General features: G+C 31.5%; 1 pseudogene; it reads left to right on the top strand.

Annotated features, from left to right (window-relative positions):
- The first annotated feature begins 327 nt into the window (after window positions 1-327).
- LOC112099794 lies at window positions 328-9,342 on the top strand (annotated as a pseudogene).
- Window positions 9,343-24,474: the final 15,132 nt, after the last annotated feature.

Raw genomic sequence — 24,474 nt, forward strand, 5'->3', positions numbered from 1 at the left:
CTTCGATTAATTCAATTTTATAAATTATTGTTCTGCTGTTATGCTAAAATCTTCTACAAAATTACGATAAGGTGTTTCATTGCTGAAGGTATGAATACATGTTTAACATATATACATTTTCACTTTAGCTATACATTGGTGACTTATGATAATGGGTTCATTGACATCAAATGTCTTATTTTGTCCTCTATTGCTTTACTTGTGAGAAAGGCATGCATGGTTGCTTAATTTAACAATTCGGTGTATGTTGAGAATGATGCATGGCAACTTAATTTCACTATTTGTTTCATTTAAATAAAATTTTACATTAACAGGTATCTTGTTAAAATGGATAAATCTTGGATATGGTCAGCAAGAGTGTCCAAAGAATATGAAGATGGAGTGCAGGGGTTAGTGAATTTTGTTACGCTTAATTCTGAAAATTGTAGATTAGTTAGATGTCCTTGTAATGAGTGTTGCAACCTAGAGTTCCATACTCCTGAACGAATAAAGGGTCATTTATTTCAAAATGGGTTTTTGCCAACATATATTGTTTGGGATAAACATGGAGAGGTTGATTCAAATGCAGCCTCTGCAAGTTGCCCAAAGTATTATGAAAATCACGAATTTAGGTTCCAAGATCACAGTAATGTTGAGGACATGATCCATGATGCATATGAACAATGTGATCAAAATCCTTAGTTTTAGGGATATACTTGAGGATGCTGAGAAGCCTTGGTATTTGGGTTCAAAGTATTCTAAGTTGTCAAGGTTAATGAAATTGTATAATGTGAAAGGGAAGTATGGGTGGTCTGACCAAGGGTTTAATGCTTTGTTAGAAGTTCTTTCTGACATGTTTCCAGAAAAGAATAATGTTCTGAAGTTGATGTATAAGGCCAAAAAAATAATGGAAATACATGCATACAAGAATGATTGCATTCTGTTCCGCAAAGAGTATGCAGATTTGAATAAGTGTCCTACTTGTGGACAGTCTAAGTGGAAAAATAAAAAAAATGTCAAAATAAGCAGTGGTATTTTCCTCCTATTTCTAGATTTAAACTTATGTTTCAATCACCCCAAACTGCCGAGAACTTAACTTGGCATGCTTTTCACCGAACTAGAGATGGCAAACTTTGCCATCCAACAGATTCACCAGTATGGCATTTAGTTGACTCTAAGTGGCCTGATTTTGGCCAAGAACCTAGAAATCTTCGTCTAGCTCTCTCAACTGATGGGGTTAATCCACATAGCACTCTTAGTTCTATCTATAGTTGCCGACCAGTCATGTTGGTCATTTACAATCTTCCTTCATGGATGTGCATGAAGACAAAATTCATTAGGTTGTCTTTATTGATATATGGACCTAAACAACCAAGGAATGATCTAGATGTCTACCTAGCACCCTTAATTGATGATTTGAAAAGTCTTTGGAATATTGGTGTAGAAACTTATGATACTTTTAAAAAGCAAACCTTCAATTTGCAGGCTGTCTTGATGTGGACTATTAGTGACTTTCCCGCATATGGGAATTTTTCAGGTTGTACTGTTAAAGGTTACTATGCTTGTCCAGTCTGTGGCCTAGACAAAAAGTCACAGTGGCGTACACATAGTAAAAAATGTGTATTTTTAGGGCACCGTCGATTTTTGCCACATGACCACTCATTTAGATCACTGAAGAAGGTTTTCAATAATAAGGCAGAAAGAGATAAACCTCCAAAAACTTTGTTTGGTCAAGAAATTTTGAAACAGGTAGATGGTATTAACTATAAGAGTGGTTAGCATAGAGGCAGCAAGCGAAAGCGTGATGATTGTGATGATGATATTGACAAATTATTCAAAAGAAAATCAATTTTTTTTTTATTTAGCGTATTGGCAACATTTATTAGTTCACCATGTGTTAGATGTGATGCACATTGAGGAAATGTTTGTGAGAGCATCTATGGCACATTACTTTATCAATCTGGAAAGACGAAAGATGGGGTCAAGGCTAGAAGAGATCTAATTGAATTACATATTAGGGGCAAATTAATTCCTAGTGAAAATAATAAAAATTCCATACCTGCAACACCTTACACCTTGAGTAAAAAAGAGAAAAAAATGTTTTGTCAAACTTTGTTTGAAACCAAAGTTCCAGAAGGTTATTCTTCCAACTTCAGGAGTCTTGTAAACTTGGATGATTGTCGGCTTCAAGGTCTTAAATCTCATGACTGCTACACTTTGATGCAACAATTGCTGCCCTTAGCAATCCGTGGTTGTTTGCTAGAAAATGTTAGAAAAGCTATCATTAGGATGTGCTTTTACTTCAATGCATTATGTAGTAAGGTGCTAGAAACGAAATCTCTTGACAAACTGGAAAAACAACATCATGTCACTATGTGCTTGTTTGAGCAATTCTTCCAACCTTCTTTTTTTGACATAATGGTCCACTTAACGGTGCATCTTGTTGACCAAGTCCGATTATGTGGACCAGTGATTGACAATAAAAAGTGTACATTTAATAAAGATAAAATTATTAGTTTTGCACTTATTGTGTCGATTAATGCGCTCATCATTTCTAAATTATCTTAATACTCCCCAAATATATTTTTATGTTAAATTAATTCACAAAATGTTAATTTTTATCTTGTAAATATTTTTTCAAGAATAAAGATGAAATTGGAATTGAAAGCGGGAAGAAAGAAGAGCTACTGGAGTACAATTGAGGAGATGTAATAATAATAAATAAAAAATAATAAAAACAAAAAAAGAACAAAAGCATTGGCAAGCATGTTGGTGATGGTCAAGAGGCCATCATGCCGCCTGACCATCACACAATCCAATATGTATATATAATATAAAAAAAAAAATATTAATATTAATAAAAGAAAAGAAAAGAAGATGATTCCCTTGCCTATAAAAGGCAAGGGGATGCAAGCCAGAGAGGGGAGAAAAAGTTGAAGCCGAGAGAGAGAGTTGTAGCCAAGAGGGAACTGAAGAATTTCTGTCTTTCTTTCTTTTCTTTTCTTGTTTCCTTTTGTATCAATTTTTCTTGTAATATATTTCAAAATTTTATCAAATAAAAAGAGTGTTGTGTTTTCTTTCACTATGAGTGGCTAATTTTACTAAGTTGAGGTGAAATGTGAAGCTCAATGTTTCAAACTATAAAATTTATTATTTTCTCAAATGAGTTTTTAAGTTTATTTTATTCCTTTCTAATTATTTTTATGTCATGTTAATTTATAAATTTCTTTGGATCTGTATGGTATTTTGACATAATGTCGACACATTAATATAGTGTGGCACTTTAGGTACTTTATTCCATATTTATCCACACACATAAAATTCAATGATATAATAATTAACTAGTAAAAGTGAGGGCAAAATATAAATGAGAGTATTAAAATTATAGTTTGAATACAGAGAATGGATCTCGAACCTTAGCATATTTTTAAATTGATTTCAAATAATTTCTTTTCCCCACAATTAATTTTCTTAGTTTTAAATTGACTACTAGATTTAAAATTTCCTGTGGTTCGACCCCGGACTCACCGGGTTATATTATAACTAGACACTCTTATACTTAGGAGTAATACACTTTTGAGTTGTGTCAAGTTTTTGCGCCGTTGCCGGGGAGTTTTCTAAATTTGGTGTTAATTTGTCTTTACTTTTTTTTTATTTTTTTTTTCGTTACTATCTTTCCGTGATTCTATTTTATTCTCTTTTTACAAAACTTCAGTCAGCACCCCTCTTCTTTTTAAACCTTAACATTATCCATAAAATTTGTGAGAAACTTCATCTTAACCCAGAAACTTTTGCAAATCAGTCCCCAAATCAAATTTATTTCTTTAAATTTCTGCAATTTACTTTCCGCATTTATTTTAAATGGTCGATTCTACCGCCTGACTGTTATTTAAATATTGTTACTTTATGTATTTTTGTTTAAATGGTCGGTTCTACCGCCAAACATTTTAATTTCAGTTTATTTATTCTTGTACATTAATTTATTTTATTTTATTTTTTATTATATGGCTGGTTTTAAAATATTGCCTAAATTGTTTCTTTTAATTTCTTTGTTTATGGCTGGTTTCACCGCCTAATTTATTTATTTATTTAATTCAGTTTGTTTATTTTTATTTTACATTTATTTTGCTTATTTAATTTCCAATTTTTTTCCTGTAATTTTCATTTAGCGTTTTATGCATCATTGGTTTAGCACACCTCATTAGCATTGCATACGTCGTTGGTCTGGTACAAATAATGGCAGATTAATTAGACATAGGAGCTTAAAAGTTTTTGGAGCACGAAAATGACCAAGCCTTGCAAAATCTTCATGAACAGCCTAGGACACTTAGGGACTTCATGCATCCTACTAGAACAGGGTCACCATCATGCATAGTTTTCCCTCCTGATGAGTCACGTTTTAATTTCAAACCTGGCATCATTCAACTTCTTCATACTTTTCATGGTTTCGAGTCTGAAATTCATATTTGCATTTAAGGGAGTTTGAGGAAGTCTGTAACACATGTACTGATCAAAATTGTAGCATGAATATAATCATGCTTAAGTTTTTTCTTTTCTCACTAAAGGATAAAGCTAAAACATGGCTACAAAATCTTAGGTCAGGATCCATCAGAGCTTGGGATGAAATGCAAGCACAATTTTTGAAAAAATTCTTCCCACCCCACAGAACAAATCACCACTTTCACTTAAAATCAGGAGAAACCCTCTACCAATGTTGGGATAGATTTAAAGAACTACTTAACATTTGCCCACACCACGGTTTTGAAACATGGAGATTAGTGTCTTATTTTTATGAAGGATTAACATCCCAAGGTAGACAAGTTGTTGAAATGATGTGTAATGGTGAGTTTAAAGATAAAAGTCCTGAAGATGCATTAGATTATCTTGACTATATAGCAGAGAATGCACAACACTGGGATACAATTGGGTCTTATGAGTCATCAAGTAAACCCTAGTCATCTCCATCAGGTGGAGGCATGCATAACCTTAGGGAAGACCATAATTTTCAAGCCAAATTTGCATCATTAGCTAGAAAAGTCAAAGCATTAGAGTTAAAAAAGAATGATCATGTAAAGTCTGTTTAAAATATTTCATGTTATGTTTGCGATTCTACTGACCATTCTACGTAGGACTGTCCAACCTTGCCAGCTTTGAGAGAAAGTTTGCACGAACAAGTAAATGTTGTTAACAATTTCAAAAGGCCAAATCCAAATCCATACTCCCAAACTTACAACTCTGGTTGGAGAAACCACCTAAATTTCAGTTGGAGAAATAACAATCATGCACAACCTTCACAATCAGTTCCTCTGTGTCAAATTTCTAAAACTCCCAAAGTTACCCACTAGATGTCCCACCACCAAGAAAAACTCTGAAAGACACATTGTTAGAGCAGATGTTAGTCGATTAATAACCAAACGATGCAAACCTTAACCAATTTGACAGAAACTATCTCCAAACTAACATCTGCTCTAACCATGCATGAAAAAGGAAAGTTTCCTGCTCAACCTAAACCAAACCCTAAAGGTTAACAACATCCTTAAATGGAAAATTCAGGAAACCAAGATATGAGTCAAGTCAAATTGGTTATAACCCTTCGTGGTGGTAAAGTGGTCGAAAAACACATTGTGGACCCTCGTGAAACTAGTAAAGATTCAAGTTCAGAAAATAGAGAAGAGTCTGTCAAACCTTTAACCCATGAAGAAATAACCAACTCTCCTCCTGTACCCCCATTTCCTCAAGCACTAATCAAGCTAAAGAAATCAAACTATAGTCCAGAAATTTACGAAGTTTTTAAACAAGTAAAGGTCAACATTCCTCTGCTAGATGTCATTAAACAAGTACCTTCTTATAATAAATTTTTGAAAGATCTATGCACGATGAAAAGGAAACATAAGGTGCAAAAGAGAGCTTTTCTAGCAGAACAAGTTCCATTCTCTCAACCAATAGTACTTTGAAATATAAGGATCCTAGTTGTCAAACTATTTCTTGCACTATTGGGGATCATAAAATTGGACATGCTTTACTTGATCTTGGTGCCAGTGTTAATTTGCTTCCTTACTCAGTATACCAATAACCCAATCTCGATGAATTAAAACCAACTTATACTACTCTTTTACTTGCTGATAGATCGATTAAGTTTCCAAAAGGAATAATTGAAGATGTATTAGTTTGAGTCGATAAATTCATATATCCTGTGGATTTTATTGTTTTGGAAATGGAACCAATTGCTAATGAATGCAAACAAATTCCTGCTATATTGGGTCGACCATTTTTAGTTACTGCTAATGCTTTGATTAATTACAGGAATAGATTAATGAATTTATCCTTCTGTAACATGACATTGGAACTCAATGTGTTTAACATGTGTAAACAACCTCACCACCAAGAGGATGATGATAATGAGAATGAGGAGATTGATCTCATCGAGCCAATCATTGAGGAACTTATTCAGGATGAGAATTTTACAAACTCTGTGGAAATTTGTTTTGCTGGTTCTTTTGAATCAAGTAAGGAATTAAATTGTGATACTGCTAACATATGTTCTACACTTGATTCTATGCAGGTACTTGCAGGTGACGATGACCAATCAAACTTTGAAGATACAATACAACCTGAAGAACCAAACGAAGAGGAAGCACCAGAGCTCGAATTAAAGCCCTTACCAAAAGAATTAAAGTATGTCTATCCTGGAGAACAACAAACATATCCGGTGGTAATTTATTCCCAGCTCACACATGATCAAGAAGGTAAGTTGTTATCTGTACTAAAAAAGCATAAAACTGCATTTGGTTGGACTTTAAAAGACATAAAAGGCATTAATCCTTTAATTTGCACACACTGAATACACTCAGAGGAAAATGCCAAAACATCCCGTCAACCACAAAAGAAGATTAAACCCTCATATGAAAGAAGTGGTAAAAAATGAGGTCCTTAAACTACTGGATGTAGGAATTATCTACCCTATCTCTGATAGTAAATGGGTAAGTCCAACACAAGTAATATCGAAAAAATCTAGAATAACTGTTGTAAAAAATGAAAAAGGTGAACCAATCCCAACACGAATTCCATCTAGTTGGCGTATGTGCATTGATTACAGAAAATTAAATGATGCCACTAAAAAATATCATTTTCCCCTTCCATTTCTAGACCAAATTCTCGAAAGAGTGGCTGGACATCCCTACTACTGCTTTCTTGATGGCTACTCTAGCTATTATCAAATCTCTATAGCCTTAGAAGACCAGGAAAAACCATATTCACATGCCCATTTGGAACATTTACATTTAAGAGAATGTCTTTTGGACTTTGTAATGCTCCTGCAATATTTCAAAGGTGCATGCTAAGCATTTTTAGTGACATGGTTGAAAATTGTCTAGAGGTTTTTATGGATGATTTAACTGTATTTGGTAATTCTTTTGATACATGTCTTGATAATCTAGAAAAAGTTTTGGAAAGGTTCAAAGAAAAAGGACTAGTTTTAAATTGGGAAAAAATGTCATTTCATGACCACTTTTGGAATTGTCTTTGGCCATGTTATGTCTTCAAAAGGAATTGAAGTTGACAAAGCCAAAGTTGAAGTCATTTGAAAATTACCCTCACCAAAGACAATTAGAGAAGTTTGTTCCTTTTTAGGAGGTTTATAAAAGACTTTAGTGCTATATCTAGACCACTTTGTAACCTCCTAATAAAAGACACACATTTTGAATGGACTAAAGATTGTCAACAATCTTTTGAAAAAATAACTTCTCTTTTGATATCTGCCGCGATAATGCAACCCCCTGATTGGTCTTTACCTTTTGAGCTAATGTGTGATGCTAGTGATTATGTTATTGGTGCTATTCTAGGTCAAAAAAAGGAAGGTAAACCCTTTGTCATCTATTATACAAGTAGAACTTTTAATAATGCTCAAATGAATTACACTACAACTGAGAAAGAACTACTTGCTGTAATATGTGCATTGGATAAATTTCGTTCGTATTTAATTGATTCATCCACTATTGTTTATTCTGATCATGTTGCTGTGAGATATTTAATGTCAAAACAGGATGCCAAACCAAGGTTGATACGATGGATTTTGCTACTTCAAAAATTTAACTTGAAAATCAAGGACAAAAAGGGCACTGAAAATGTTGTCGCAGATCATCTTTCAAGACTTACGAATGAGTCTTCAATTGAAACAACAACCATCAATGATTATTTCCCTAATGAATTTTTATTTTCTATAAACAAAATGTCTTGGTATGCTAATATTATTAATTATCTTGCAATAGGTGAAATTCTTAACAGAAGTGAGAAGTTTTTATTGGGATGATCTATAACCATTTAAGTACTGCTCTAATCAAAATTTTCGAAGATGCATACCAGACGATGAGGTAAGTAAGGTCATTCAATTTTGTCATTCTGAAGCATGCGGTGGCCATTTTTCTTCAAAAAAGACAGCTGCAAAAATATTACAGTGTGGATTTTATTGACCTACATTATTTAAAGATTCACATGCATTCTGCAAAGTGTGTAAGAATTGTCAAATGGTAGGGTCTATTTCAAAGCGAAACATGATGCCTTTAAACCCCATCCTTGTCATTGAAATATTTAATTGTTGGGAAATTGATTTTATGAGCCCTTTTCCATCATCATTTGGATTTGTATACATTTTTGTTGCTGTTGATTATGTTTCAAAATGGATCAAGGCGATTCCTTGTCGGCACAATGATCACAAGATTGTGATTTGCTTTTTAAAAGAAAATCTTTTGAGCAGATTTGGAATACCTCAAGCCATTATCAGTGATGGAGGTAAGCATTTTTGTAATAAGACATTTGAGTCCTTAATGAAGAAATATGGAATTACACATAAAGTTGCTACTCTTTATTACCCTCAAACAAGTGGTCAAGTTGAATTAGCAAATAAGGAGATAAAACAAATTTTAGAAAAGACAGTTAATGCAAATAGTAAAGATTGGTCTCTTCGACTAATTGATGCACTTTGGGCATATCGTACTGCTTTTAAAACATCTTTAGGAATGTCACCCTATCGGCTTGTTTATGGAAAATCTTGCCACTTACCAGTTGAACTTGAACATAAATCATTTTGGGCCATTAAAACTTTTAATTCAAATCTTGATGATGCTGGTAATATACGTAAATTGCAATTAAATGAACTTGAGGAATTAAGGAATGATCATATGAGAATTCTAGAAATATTAAGGCAAGAACCAAATTTTTCATGACAAAAGAATTTTTCGGAAAACATTTGAAATTGGTCAAAAAGTGTTACTTTATAATTCTCGTCTTCATTTATTTCCAGGGAAGTTAAAGTCAAAGTGGAATCGTCCATTTGTTGTAAAAATGTGTATCCATATGGAGCTGTAGAATCGAGAATCCGAAGGATGGTGTCACATTTAAAGTTAATGGCCAAAGATTAAAACCATATTTGCAATACCAACCACGTGAAGCAGATACCGAAATCAATTTGAGTGACCCACCAAATTTTGATTAAGCCTTTTCATTTTAACTTTTTGTGAATTTGATTTACTGTTACTTTATCGTTTGAATTGTTTGATTTTTTTTCCTTTTCCCATGTCTTGAATGGAGTGCATTGCATTGTCTTTAATTGTGTGTTGTTTGACAATTGTGTTTTAGCTCACCAAATTTTTATATTTGTCATGAGTACCTCCATGAGAAATTTCCTTTTCGATCATCTTAAAACGCTTTTACATGTAAAATTTCACCTGAGGAAATTGCTCCAATTTTGTAAATCACGTCCCATTTGGGATCTACAACCACCAAAGTTATTATCCCAGGTGAAAGATCTAGAAAGACAACTCAAGGAAATAGAGGATGGTATTTATAATCTGCAATTGGAAAGGTTCATGATTAATGTGCTGCAATGTGCCTGTGTTGGTTTGATTTTGTTGGAATTAATCATAAGTCTGATTGCCTCTTATTGTTACTGCTACTCAGGCAATTGAAGATAGCAATGCTACTATTGCCTTTTCTTTTGATGCATTTGCCTCCAATGTTTTGCTACTACTCAGGCCGAGGGATAGAGCAATGTTACTGCTGCTGCTTCTTATTCTAATCTATTTGCCTTATTAACTGCTATTAAAGTTGTTGCCAAAACAAGATGTTTTCTTTGTTTCAAAATTAACCGTGGTTTTTGCTAGTATTATGCCATTCAAGCTATATTTCATGAATTCAGTTGTTGAACCAATTTGGTGAATTGTATGTTGATTGTTAAATGTAGAATGGAGCTTGATGGAATTTGTTAAATGAAATATTATTGGGTTTTGAATCCAACATTTGTTCCATAACTATTGTTGAAAATTGTTGTTTAATGGCTTTAATTTTAGGCTATTGGTAATTGTAATAATGAAAATTTTATTATTTTTTCAAATTTGCAAAATCTATTGACACCATTTTAGCATCTACAAATATTAATATTTTTAAATCACAACACAAATGATACTAGCGCATCAAAACATGCTTCATACCATAGAATCACTATCTGCGTGACTGTATAGAATCACAATTATTTTGATATTATCGAATCACAAATTGTTTGACACTGTAACATCAAAGCGTATGTGATGTTACAATGTAGGCATTTCTTTGATACTAAGGTGTCGTGGAATCGTTGATACAAAAAATATGTGTCAGAAAATTTCTTACACCGTGATCAGTGACACTAAACTCGGTGTCACTAAAAACCGTTACTGATACCGAAATAGTATCAAAGAAGGCCATTTTTCTACTAGTGTGTGTGATTACTTAAAGGTTTCTGACATGTTTCAATTTTAATTGTTTATGTGACTACTTAAAGCTCTATTTGTAGGTTTCAATTTTAGTTATTTATGTGATTGCTTAAAGTCATCATAAAATATGGTGACCCATTCTATCTTTCGTGGTGGTAGGTTCACAGTCACAAAAGACACTTTGTGATGCCATGTCATTAGTAATATAAACTCTAGGAGACTCATATATGTCAACGCTACCTGCCATCTCAAATAGGTCACAAGAGGTCATATGTGATGGCAAAACAAAGGGCATATAAACCACTTTTTTTTTGTAGTGGTAAATTATCTTATTTGTCCTTGCATATTTATAAATAAGCTAAATTCTTGATTTGCTATCATAGCAGTCTATGTTGAAGATATGAATTTAATTGCAATTCTCAGATATTTCCAAAAGACTACTGATTATTTGAAAAAAAGAGTTTAAAATGAAAGATTTTGAGAAACAACTAGATACTACTTAGAGATATAGACCGAGCACATGTCTCATCGTATCTTTTTCCATCGTATACTAAAAAGATATTAAAATGCTTCAATATGAATAAAGCTTACCCATTAAGTACCCTAATGAGAGTCTAATTCTTGTCCTAAGAAAGACCTATTTTGTCCCAAAAAGGATGATGAACAAGTACTTAGTCCTAAATTACCATAGTTGAACATCGCTCTAATGTATTTAGCCCAATGTACTAGACTAGAGATATTTAGTTTTAAACTAACTAGACAACATTAGGATGGTGTTAAACATATTTTTCCTTATCTTTGTGGAACTATTTATTTGGGTTTATTTTATTCTAATAAACTAATTGTTGATTTTCATTCATATTCAACATAAAATTAGTGGGAGATATAGAAGTGTAAATTTTCATATCTAATTACAAAAGTTGATCACAATGAGGTTATGTCACTATAGAGATAGAAGATGATCTCATGGAAAATTTTCATGCCACTGTATGCTTATGGTTGGAGGATAATCATAATTAAATAAAATCCTCTTAGATACTTATTTTAGATACAATAGGTATGTTGATATAGAAGCGCCAATCTACCCTATTATGGGGCGCCAATTCCAACATCTCTCTCGCACGTGATAGGTGACACTATAAACAAAGTAACGAGAGTAATAAGGTTTGAAGCCTTAAATACAATATCATATAGGCAAATGCAACATGTAACCTATGAATAACAAGTTGGAGCTAAAATATTAAGAAATATTAATTGTAAACAAATGCAAGAGATTAGAAAATTTGTTCTTTATGTATCCTAGATTTTATTTTTATTACTTCAATCTAAACATATTTTATCCCTTAGTAAATATATGCTTGACTCAATAAGCTCTATATATCCACAGTTGTAACTATCTCTATATGGATTACTACTGGGCGACTGGTGAATACACTAGTCAGATGTAAGAAAAAAAAAACTTTTGATTCTACTTACATTTTGAAAATTCTAAACCAATTGCTTTCTTAGACATTTTTCACAAGCAGCATAACATCAAAGCCATAGATAACATTCTAAAGTAGCAGACATTAATATTTTACCTCAAAATATAGTTGACGGTGACTAAGGATACCAACCAAGGTTCATATTTACCTCGAAGGAACTTACATAATGAGGAAGTAAGGATTCATTAAGTTTTTTCTTCACTCATTTTCCCTATTGACCATAATAAGTGCGCATGATATGAATCACAGTTATAATGAATTATATTTTAATAAAGAGCATATGTCTAATTATTCACTGTACATATTTATGTTTAGTCGCCACTAAAAGTGCCTGGCTTGAATTTTAATAAACTTTCCTTCACAAGGTGTTAAACTTATATCTAGTTTAAATCAAGTTTCCATGAAAATGGAGTGTATTGTAGTTGGTCTAATAACTTACTTAATGTGACCTCATCTTGACTTAGTTGAGGCGACACATTATTTAGAATTACATAACTCCAAGACAATATACCACATATCTAATTGTTTTGTAATTCTATATGTCTCATCCCAGCTTGCTGCTATAGCAAATGAGGGGACCTCTCGTGTAAGATAGCTTGTCTTAACCTGACGACATATCTTTTTACAACCTGATATATGTGGTTATGCTAACCACGCATTTTAAGTACTAATTGGGTACTTCATTGTTAACAATTTGGTGTTATAAGAATATCTAGCAATGACATTCTTAATATATGACAACAAGCCTGCGAATCGATAATAGGTCAAGCTTGTGCCACTAAACATCTCTACTCACACCTTTCTACTGATCTATACCATATTGTGTATGCATATATATTATAAAACTGCAATATTTTGATTATCAATATGGTACATCAATGTCCTCTATATGTAAAACCTTTTTGTTTGGTTTATCATTTCCAATCATTAGTCTCTAAGTATTTATGATGATCTCAAGATATTATAAAGATTACTAAACAAAATATGCGTATAGAAATATCCTCGTTATGGACAAAGCCATGCATGTTTATTATCTTAATATCGCATGTAATAGCACTAATGTTTTCCTAAGATATGTGCATTTATCTTGAGGTTAAATTTCACTCATCTAGATTGCCATACTTGTTGGTATCCAAGCGCAAATTTCTCATAGATACAAAGTGTAGTTCACAGTGCCATAAAAGTATGCTAAATACCTCTTTAACAAACTCAATGCTTTATTTAGGATTCGATTAGTATTTCTTATCAATCTCATAGCACATATCAAGTGTTGTGCATGTCAGTGTACCTGAGACCATTATTGGCATTGAAATAAAGAACACTAGACATTTTATTTTTTTGTAAAGGACTCTTCAAGGCCATACATTTTTCATATCTACAAGAGTATCCATTTAGCTTTCAATTTATCATTTTGAATCTTTTAAGGATGTTTCTAATCTAAATATCACTCTTATGATATTGTTAAAAATTTCTTAAAGGATTCTATTTGTATTTAAATTCCTGAAATATAAGTAGCTTTGCCCATATTTCATTGGATAATCAATACCAATGGTTTTGACAAGATCTTTTTTCTTTTTCTTTTTTTAATTTCTAGTCATCTAAAAATATCATCTACAAGTATAAATGCATTGGCTATCTTAAATCATCCAATATTTGTAAATAAATAAGGCTTGATGAAAATTAAGATTCCATTTTTAAGAGAATGTCATAGATAATATAGATATATAGACTTTTTAGAGCAACCCGACTATGTGCTTAAGGTCTTTAGCAAAAGCCTTTTGAGCATACAGTCTACGCACTCAAAATCTTTAATAAAATTCTTTTGAGCAAGTAAACTATGAGCTTAAAAGTTTTGGCAACATTATTTTGAGCGTGCAACTATGCGTTTAAAAGCTTTAGCAACAACACCTAGTATTTGTTCCATATATATATTTCTTCCTCTGATTTTCTATTGAGATGCATTAATTACATCTATTGATATGACGATGAATGCATGTGAAAGTTGACTAGAAATAATTGCCTTAGAGAAACCTCTTAGCCAAAAGTTTCTTTCTAATTTAAACTCCTTAGATATAACTTTTAACAGTCCATATTGTACTTATGCCTATCGCTTTACACATGCACAACCTTATTCTTTGTAATGGTTTATTCAACAATTGACCAACTGTGACTCGGACATAATTGTCATTTAATGACTTTATCTATTAATAATTGCTTTTATCTATAGTTCCTTAGCATTTAGAGTGACAGTTCTGTACAAATAATCCTAACTTATCACCACAATATGAAATAATTGTTAAGAAATTCCTTTCAGTCTCTAAAAGATGATATATGATTTTTTTTCAATTATTCCCATTGAATTGAGTTATCTGGTCCCATTAGGTGTTTGTTCATACTAGAATCAAGATTTCTTAGTAAATCTAACCTATACTCAATTCTTAACTCAAAAGTGATATCATAAAAAGGATAATCCAAATCAAAATTTAGGATATATCTTTATCAACTTCTATGACGCTTAGGAATTCAAAATTTTCAAGTTTGTGGTTTTAGAATCCAGCCACTATCTTAGCCATTCATTTAACATTAAACACGTGCTTTATTTGCTTATTTGAATTTTGAATTTTGAATTTTGAAGTAACTTTACCTATAGCTGGAATACTTAAGTGACTCATTATATGAGAAATTAGTTAATTATTTAAGATACAATTAAATAGAGTATCTCCAAATAACATATTGGAAAAACTTATGTGCTACTATTACTTTATCAATTCTCATAATGCCTTATCCCTTAATTTCCACTACTCCAAGTAGTGCGTTATTATAAGAATCATCAATTATCTATCTATATCTTTCTTATATATAGTGCTCTAAATTACTTGGAAAGATATGCATATTTCGGTTCATGTTTATTCCTTACCATATTCAAGAAAAACCTGAAGTAACGTAATATAACTGATTTATAGGAGATCATAAAGATTAGATTAAACTTGATATATGCATAAATGTAATCACTAAAGGCTTCATTCTTAGCCTTTACATTCTTTTTACTTTAAGTGTCAAAATGGACATTTACTATTTTCCAAGTTATTCTTCTATATTAAACAACTATTCCATATATGCTTTATCATTGTAGCGAGTGATCCCAATGTTCTCTTTCTAGCGAACTTAGCCATTTGTCTCAGTCCAATATGCCAAATTTTAATATGTACATTATCACCACAAAATGATGCATAATGATCAACTTTTCATAAAACCTCTTTTCAAAAGTGGTTAAAAAACACTCAAAAGTAAAAATCTTAGATGGTTAATGATAAAGACTAAGTTTTTGTTGTATATTTGTCATTGGAAAAATAAGGACCGCGCAATACCAACTTGCAAGTGCTTATACTATTAAGTTCTACAGCGAGTATATTTCCATTTGTCCTTTCCTTTCCTTTGACAATTACAAAAGAACAAAAATTCAAAACCTTTTTGTTATCTCTGGTCCCAAGTCATGGCTACTTAGTCTATTTCTGTTCAATGCAATCACGAGCGAGTAATTGAAATACATGGTGAGTAAGCATCTATGTATTGTCCTTCTATTTTCTAAGCATGCTTGCCTCATTTGGCAATTTCTAGCATTAGATTGCTGAGATGAGGATTGAGTCCTAAACTCCCACTAGGAAAGATTACCCTTTCTCTTATGCTCAAAGCTTGAAGCTTTCCACAAGTTAAACTCTTTCTTGTTAAGTTGATTTAGAAAGCATTACTGGTTCTATGCACTTATTTTCTCAAACAAGTATCAATCACATGATGTTTGCTAAAAGTATTAGTTGTCTCTAGGTGCCCATTTTCTATGTATATTTGATTAGAAGTTCTAGTACTCTATTGGCACCATTCTTCAAATCCTTAAGGTTATGCATTATATAAATTCTCATATTGTCCCAACTATTGGGGTTGGACATTTTATTGCCTGGACCTAATATTGACATTTACAATGTGTCTAGCATATTTGAGCTCTATTTTATGGGCAACCTAATACATCTTGGACTTATTAATAAGCTCATAAAATATGTTACTCAGCAATAAGATGAGAGAATGCTCCTATCTTCTAAAGAGAAGTGGTATGCACCAGTTCAAAATTAGTATTTATTTAAAGTCTCATGATTTAATTCCAAATCATAAAATAAATTCAATCAATGTTATATAGTATTCATTTGATACACATTTAATATATTTTGCCACAACCATATACCAAATTAATGAAAATTTCATATGAGGATTGGAATCAAAAAGTCTTCGAGGCTTTCAATCATCATCTTTTCCAAACATTAAATCAACGTAATTATATTTTATTGCTCAAAACATTTAGTTCAATTATTATTTATTCATAGAATCTTAATATTCGAACTCTCACTATGAATTTATAAATATAATGGGAATAAAGTAGCCTCCATACATTTATTCATGTGAATAATACACCATAAAATTTCCTAGGAAATCGGTGGGGTCTAATAGTCCCACTTAAATACCCATTTTTCTTAGATTATTATCGTCTTTTTAACCTAATGTTTCTAGATATATCATACATTACCAATACTACCCTATAAATCCCAATAAATTTTAATCTTCTTGTGTTCTCATTAAAATGATTACATTTGACATAAAAACATAATTCATAAATCAATTCATCATGATCATCGTATGGATTAATAAAACAATCATGCTTGTCTTAAAACAAACAATATAAATTATCTCAACAAGTATTAGATAATTTACCAATATGCATTTTTAGGAGAGCACATATATTATCATGTTGAAACAGATCTCATAAAAGCATAACACTATTAATCGCATCTCAAAATATTTAAAAATTTATTTTTCTCAAATTTTATCTCACTTTTAAATTATTGTTTTATTTAAACATCTTCAAAAGAATTTAATTCAAAAAAATTTAATATAAGCAATAAATGTTTTCTAGATCACAAAATAAAAGACAATAAAATTACAAGATAGTTACCATAAATAGCGCCAAAATAGAAGTTAAGAAGATAGCGCATGTATCTCACTCTCCGAAGACAAAAGTGGGTCAAATGCAACCAAGCAATGATGCGTTGACCAAGCCGGCAAGCTAGTTTAAATCTCTCACACTGGCACATCAGCTCACTTGGTTTAACCAGCTGGCTCTACAGTGTTTTACTTGTTCTACTTGAAGAGACTAAGACTATAATACATGGACCTATTGCTAGTAATTGTTTAATGACAACTGATGACCTTTCGACTTAGAATATTGCCCTAATTTTATATCTAAATTTGTTTCTGATATAGTATAGTATTGTGATTCACGCGCCATCATGGTGGGTGATATGGTGGATCTAGCACTGTTCATCGTCTTATGCATTATCCAAATTTTTAAATTTCAAACTAGAAATTCAATTGGCTTGTTCTCTCTCCATATAACTCAAAATTATGCGCACAATGTATCATTGGAAAGATCTCTTAATAATCTTTCTAATGATATCAAGTTATAGAGAATTAATAATTGTATCAAAAGTTGTAAGTAAACGAATCCTACAAGTTCATGAATTAGGGTTTTTGTTTTCTCATAAGCTAGGCCATATCAATTCTTTCTAATGATATCAAGTTATAGAGAATTAATGATTGTATCAAAAGTTGTAAGTAAACGAATCCTACAAGTTCATGAATTAGGGTTTCTGTTTTCTCATAAGCTAGGCCATATCAATTCTTTCTAATGACATCAAGTTATAGAGAATTAATGATTGTATCAAAAGTTGTAAGTAAACGAATCCTACAGGTTCATGAATTAGGGTTTTTGTTTTCTCATAAGCTGGGCCATATCAATTCATACAAAAATCCAGATTTAATCTACATTTATTCATGTGATTGTAAACCAAAAATCAAGGCCTAATGATGAGTGATTCATTACATACCATTAAACTATGTTCTACACGCCAAAAACATATTTCATCAAAGAACATGGCATGTCTAATGCAAATACATTCAAAACAGAATATAACCTAATCTGGCTCTGATACTAAAATTGATTTTCATTCATATTCAACATACAATTAATGAGAGATCCAAAAGCATATCTTTTGACCTTTGAATGTAAAGTAAAACACAACAAGGTTATGTCACTGTAAAGACAGAGGATAATCTCATGGAAAATCCTCTTGCCACTTTATGCCTATGGTCAGAGGATAATCATAATTAAAGAAAATCCCCTTAGATCACTTTGTAAGAGCCCACCGCCTTTTCTCTTGTTTTCAATCTTTGGATTCTCTATATATTATTACACACATATACTTTAGATACAATAAGTGTGTTTATATAAAAGCTAATAAGAGTGATTGAAGTAAACTAAGAAACTTAACTAAAATACTTCATAACTCTTGGAGTTCGATTAGACTTACAATAGTCATATGAAACTCTATTAAAAAAAACTTCTAAATGTTTTCTTTTGTTGGGCTAACTAGCCCATCATTGGCATAATTCTGACACTAACCATAAATCTAGGTCTTGTTGGTTATGCATATGCGTGTTATTTATTCTTATAAACCTTGTTCATAGACAAAATATGTTTTTGCTAAAGTAGAACAGTGATTTCTTGAAAATCTATGAAGTAAAGTCCTATATCTACGTGCTCCAATCACTTTGAGATCTTTGTGCTGCATGAAACAAGTAGAGAATGCATATACTTAGTCCATCATCCAATAAATCCAGCGTGCTAATAAATAATCTTGAAGCGCGGACATCCCAATGATGATATATGAAAAACAACTAAGGGGGAAATATATTAAAAGAAATAGAACAAAGCATATCTCACTGAAGTTCTTCTACATTCATGTGCCCTAACAAAATAAGAAGATCGATATCAAGTAGATACATTGCATAGATAATTTTACAAATACATTTACTAAAGCTCTAGCCACATCAATATTTGATAATATAGTACATGGCATCAAAATGTGCCATTTAAACAAACTATCGAGTTGATCATCAAAAGGAACGCTGGTTAATGAGTGTAATTCTAATGAGAAAATAACTTTAATTGCTAAATTGGTACATGTGCACTGTACTCTTTGTCTTTGACTAGATTTTCCCACTAAGATTAGTTTAGAAAATAAGAATAGGTTATGTGATGGATTTAGCATCCAAAATGTTATTCGCCCACCCTACTCGTGAAATAACATCTAAAGTACAATTAGTCCTATTAACATAGATCTATCTGCTAGCTGTCAATATGTTTTTTGCCACCATTATCAGAGTTCAAGTAAGAGATACATAGTGACAATAACTCAGTTAGTAAGTGAGGTTTTAGATTTCCAAACAAATATTTTATAGAAAGACATTAAATCAAAAGCATTTATTGTGGAAAAAAAGGTTTTCAATCAAAAGATTAATAAGATCTTCTAAATTAATGTAAAAGACAAAGTACAAAACAGTTAATACTCGTTTATGTATCAATATAATGAAAAGAATCATAATTTTTGTGTTTATTGATTCCTATAACCATCTGCTTTTAATGCAAGAATGTGCACTTATGCCTTATTCTTAAGAAATATAACAACTTATGTTAAGTGTTAGAGAATGTATATTTAAAAATGGTAAAATCCTTATTTTGCACTTCAAGTCTTGTAACATTTTTACTTTTATGTATTTAAGCCCTTTAAACTTTGATTGTGTATTTTGTTATAATCTAAGTATTTTAGGGATATTTTAGTCATTTCATGATTAAAATCGACTAGCAAAACATATACCATTTTTTAGCTTAGAATAGCTCAAAATCATAAGAAGTTCATAAAAGGCAAAATCATAATTTTAGGATTTTGGTTGGCCAAGCTAACATGGCACTGTCCAATGACGTGGCAACATCCTGTTGCGTTGACTGATGATGTGATAGTATCCTATTGGGCCAAAAAATTAGCTTACGATACATGCAATACACTCAATCAATGCTAGTTGATTTTTGCCTTAACTGGTGACATGGCAACATGAAAAAATGTGTTTACGTCATATCCAATTCACCGAATCGCAGTCTTGGTGACATATCCTATCCAATCAAAGCTTGGTACGTGGTGCACTCCTGAGCATTCGAGTTGTTTTCATCTAATAGCCATGATTTACCAATTGTATCTATAAATAGGGGACTGCCCCCCTAATTCGAGGGTCTAAATCCAAATTTGATCGTCATTTCATATAATTCTCTTTCATCTTATTTTTACCTTGTTACTCCTAGTTTAGTATGAGTGGCTAATCAAGTTTCAATATTTAGTTGAAGGTGAAGCGTCAACATGATCCATGTGTTTAATTCGGTAAATTTATTAACTCTCTTTCTAATTTATTTGGCTTATTTTAACTCATCGTTAATAGACAATAATAATCTTATCTAAATTTTACATGGTGTATTGGCTCCTCAGAGTAAGATCATAACTAAGAATGCATCTAAGTTGTTTAGTGGACGGTCTTACAATATTGTCGACAGTAAGATTATTATTGCCTGGCACAACGTGTGCTTGACACCACATTTAGTGGAAGATTATTTTCCCTTGGAACATTGAGTGCTTGATACTATATTTATTAGAATGAGGATTATAAAGAGTGAAAAATAACCTCCCCCATAAATTAATTAAAGCTAGAAAGGAATATTAAGATCATGGTAAAGTGTTGAATGTAAATCTAGAGACTCAGGTATTTAATTTGAATTGTTTCATCTTTAATTTATTCCTACATCTTTTTAATTTAAATTTCAGTACTATTCAGAATTTACATCCAACCAATTTACATATAAAATTGAAAAATTAACCTTATACATAATTATATCTACCTCTTTGTGGGATCAACACTCTTCACTATTAATTTATACTACAATAGGTTCATGCACTTGCAAGTATAATAAAATTTGAAAAATAACTTTGCAAGCAACCTAAGAAGATTTGGTAAAAGAATTCGAGATTTCACTTAAATTTCCATCTGACTTACTAGACATGCAAGTGTAAGCATGAGAATCTCTTGGACATAACCAAGATCAAAACGATTATCTTAAACAGAAGAGACTAAAAAATTTACATTTGGCAAACTAGGTTACTTATCGAAATAGATTTCTTTCTTTCCGATCAAACATTGAAAAATCCATTATTTTTTTTCTACTTTATGCAATTAGACAATAATGAAAAATAAATTATAAATATAAGGGTAGGTTCAAGGGATACAACTTTTATACACAAATTTAATCACAATTTTCTAATTAGTGGATCAGAAAAAAAAATTAAAGGTCAAGACTTGATGACATGATTTATTAGTTTTATTAGTATTCCTTTCAATAATACTCTATCTTTCTCCTCTCTTCTCTTTGATATGAGAAAATATTTTTTTACTCCTAGGGTTCGTTACAATAGCTTATTTCACCTTTACCTTTTAAATAATAAACTATTAATTTTATTAATATTCCTCTCATTAATATTTTATCTTTCTCTTCTATTCTCTTTAATATGGGAAAATGTCTTTTTTACCCTAGGGTTCGATGCAATAGCCCATATCATTCTTATATTTTAAACAATGACCTATTTTATCTCTACTTTTCAAACAGTAGTGGAAAATACCCTTATGTGAATTTACACATAGTTTAATGTATAATTTTTCAAGGGCAAAATATGATTTTTAGTTAAATAGATGTAAATAAAAATCTCAAGAATAGTTAATTAGCATATGACTTTCTACATAAATTTAAAATTTAAGAATAACTTAAAGAAACAAAAATAACACTAAAGAGTATGCAATATATATATATACACACATATATATACATATATATATATATATATATGTATATATATATATGTATATATATATATATATATATGTATATATATATGTTGTGCAAATTTTATTGAACTCGCAAGTATATGAATCTATTGTGGAATAGATTAATGGTGACGAGTGTCGATCCCATGAGGAGGTGGATTTTAATTATATGTAGAATTAATTTTGTATGAGGGTGGTTGGATTTGTAGTGAAAGTGACTTAGATTATCCTAAAATTGGAATTGAAATGGCGAGAATAAATTAAAGAGAAATCTATTGAAATGATGTATTGGGGTATCTGGATCCGTATCAACATGCACCATGTGTTAAATATTCCTTATTAATGCCAATTAAATCATGAGGGGGCAATCCACACCTCATGAACCACACTCTAATCAATATGGTGCTAAGGGCTTATCGTGCCAAATAATAATAACCTTGTACTAGAGAGCTGGTGAAACCAAGGCGGTATGTAGACAAGATTATTATTATTTGTTGACGAGAAGTCAAAACATCCATAAAAACTAGAGGGGAAGAGAAAATAAATGTACCAAATAAAGCCCATGACACATGTTGAAACTTCACATTCAACCCAAGATTGAAAGAAAATTAGCTACTCATAATTGAAGTAGGGGCAAAATGGAAATTTATAAAATTACATAGAAAATACAAGATGGAGAAGGAATTACAGAAAATGGAGTCCAAAAATGGATTATGAGATATCAAATTAGGGGGCGAGGTCCCCTTTTTATAGATACATTGAGTAAATCATTGCCATCAGATTAAAAACAGTTTGGACGCTCAGGATTGTGCCTATGTTTGAGAAAAATGCAGAGAATTTCTTTTTTTTTTTGTTTTGGAAGTTGCAAGGTAGATTTCACCTATTATTGTTATTATTTTTTTCTCTCTTTTTTTTTGAACCAACAATTTTTTTTTTGTTTGGCACAACTTGATTGAACAAAATAATTATTTACATTTTTCTCAAACATAAATAGGTGATGGAACGTGTAAGATATTAGGTAATACTCCAAATCGGAGTGGGTCAAGATGATAAGTTTGACAAAGAAAATGTTTGTTTTTAAAAAGGCTCAAAAGGGTTAACTATGGATATTTCATAAAAGCGATGGCTAAAAAGGCTCAAACGGATCAAAGATGGCCTTTCCATCGTCTTTTAGGGCTCTAAATAATCTTCCATGTTTACTAGTTAGATGGGCCTCCAAATGTAGCAACACACATTTTTTTTCATTTTTTTAAGGGTTAACTCAAAAGAAATCTAGAGATCGTGTATAAAATAATAAACTGCTAAGCTATATAAAGAATGGGCATAATGGTTACTCTCCAAGAAAAATGATAGGCTCAAGAACTCACTTGCTACTTATTATGACATGTTCATTCCTTCAAGCAACTCATATTTGTCTCCGACATCGACATGTAGAGTAGCAAACATAGTGTAACATCACTTAAGACCAAACATAATACAAATACTAAAATTTAAAATTAATCATGTCATCCAATGTTAAAACAAATCACATAATTTTTTTTTCAAACAACATTATACCCACCAACCTATTCTAAACATGAAATGAAAATATGCATGCAGAAATGCGAAAATGATGCAGAAAAACTAATTAGAAAAGTTACACTTAAAATGATAGAAAAAGAAAATATTTTTTTTAAACTTAGAAGATGCGTTTCTAGAGGCACTACACTCCATATTCAGCCATCTTCGACTCAAAAATTTGAAAATGTATATTTATAAAGGAGAAATTAAAAAGAAGAAGAAAAATGAACATCAAAACCTAATAAAGAAAAAGAAAATGTGTGAATTTTTTTTTTCAAATGATGAAGATGCGTTTCTAGAGTCACTACACTCCATATTCAGCCATCTTCAATACAAAAAGTTAGCAACAGGTAGTTTCTACAACAACAAATCAATAAAAACTTAACCAAGATTCCACAATTGTTGACTATTCCCTCCACCCAACTAGAACGAAACATTGTCCTCAATATTTTAAAGGAAATAAGAAGAGTTTAGAAGACATCACCTGGGTGGTGTAACATAGAAGAAAATATTTACAAGCGGAGAGTTAAATCTAATTTGTACTTCTTACTGCGGCTACTCTTACCATCATTATTTGAATACTCCAACACAAAGATCCAGGGGTCTGGCTCCGGTTTATAAGCTTGTAGCAGATCAAGTAGCTCATTAGCAGTGTGAGCACAAATAAAAAGTTTTTTCGCATTGGAAGGAATGAAATAATTTTTTATTGTATGGTTAAGAAATGTGATAAAGCCATCATAAAAGTTATTGACATTTAACAAACCGATGGGTTTTTGGTGAATGTGCAGATGGGCCCAAGATGCTAGTGTGATAAGTGCCTCTAGTGTTGCAAGATCTCCTGGAAGGAAAATAAAAGCATCAGCATGATTAAGCATTCAGTTATCTTCTGCATACCTGAGACG

Source organism: Citrus clementina, unplaced genomic scaffold (assembly GCF_000493195.1).
Source record: "Citrus clementina cultivar Clemenules unplaced genomic scaffold, Citrus_clementina_v1.0 scaffold_3, whole genome shotgun sequence".
NCBI lineage: Eukaryota > Viridiplantae > Streptophyta > Magnoliopsida > Sapindales > Rutaceae > Citrus > Citrus x clementina.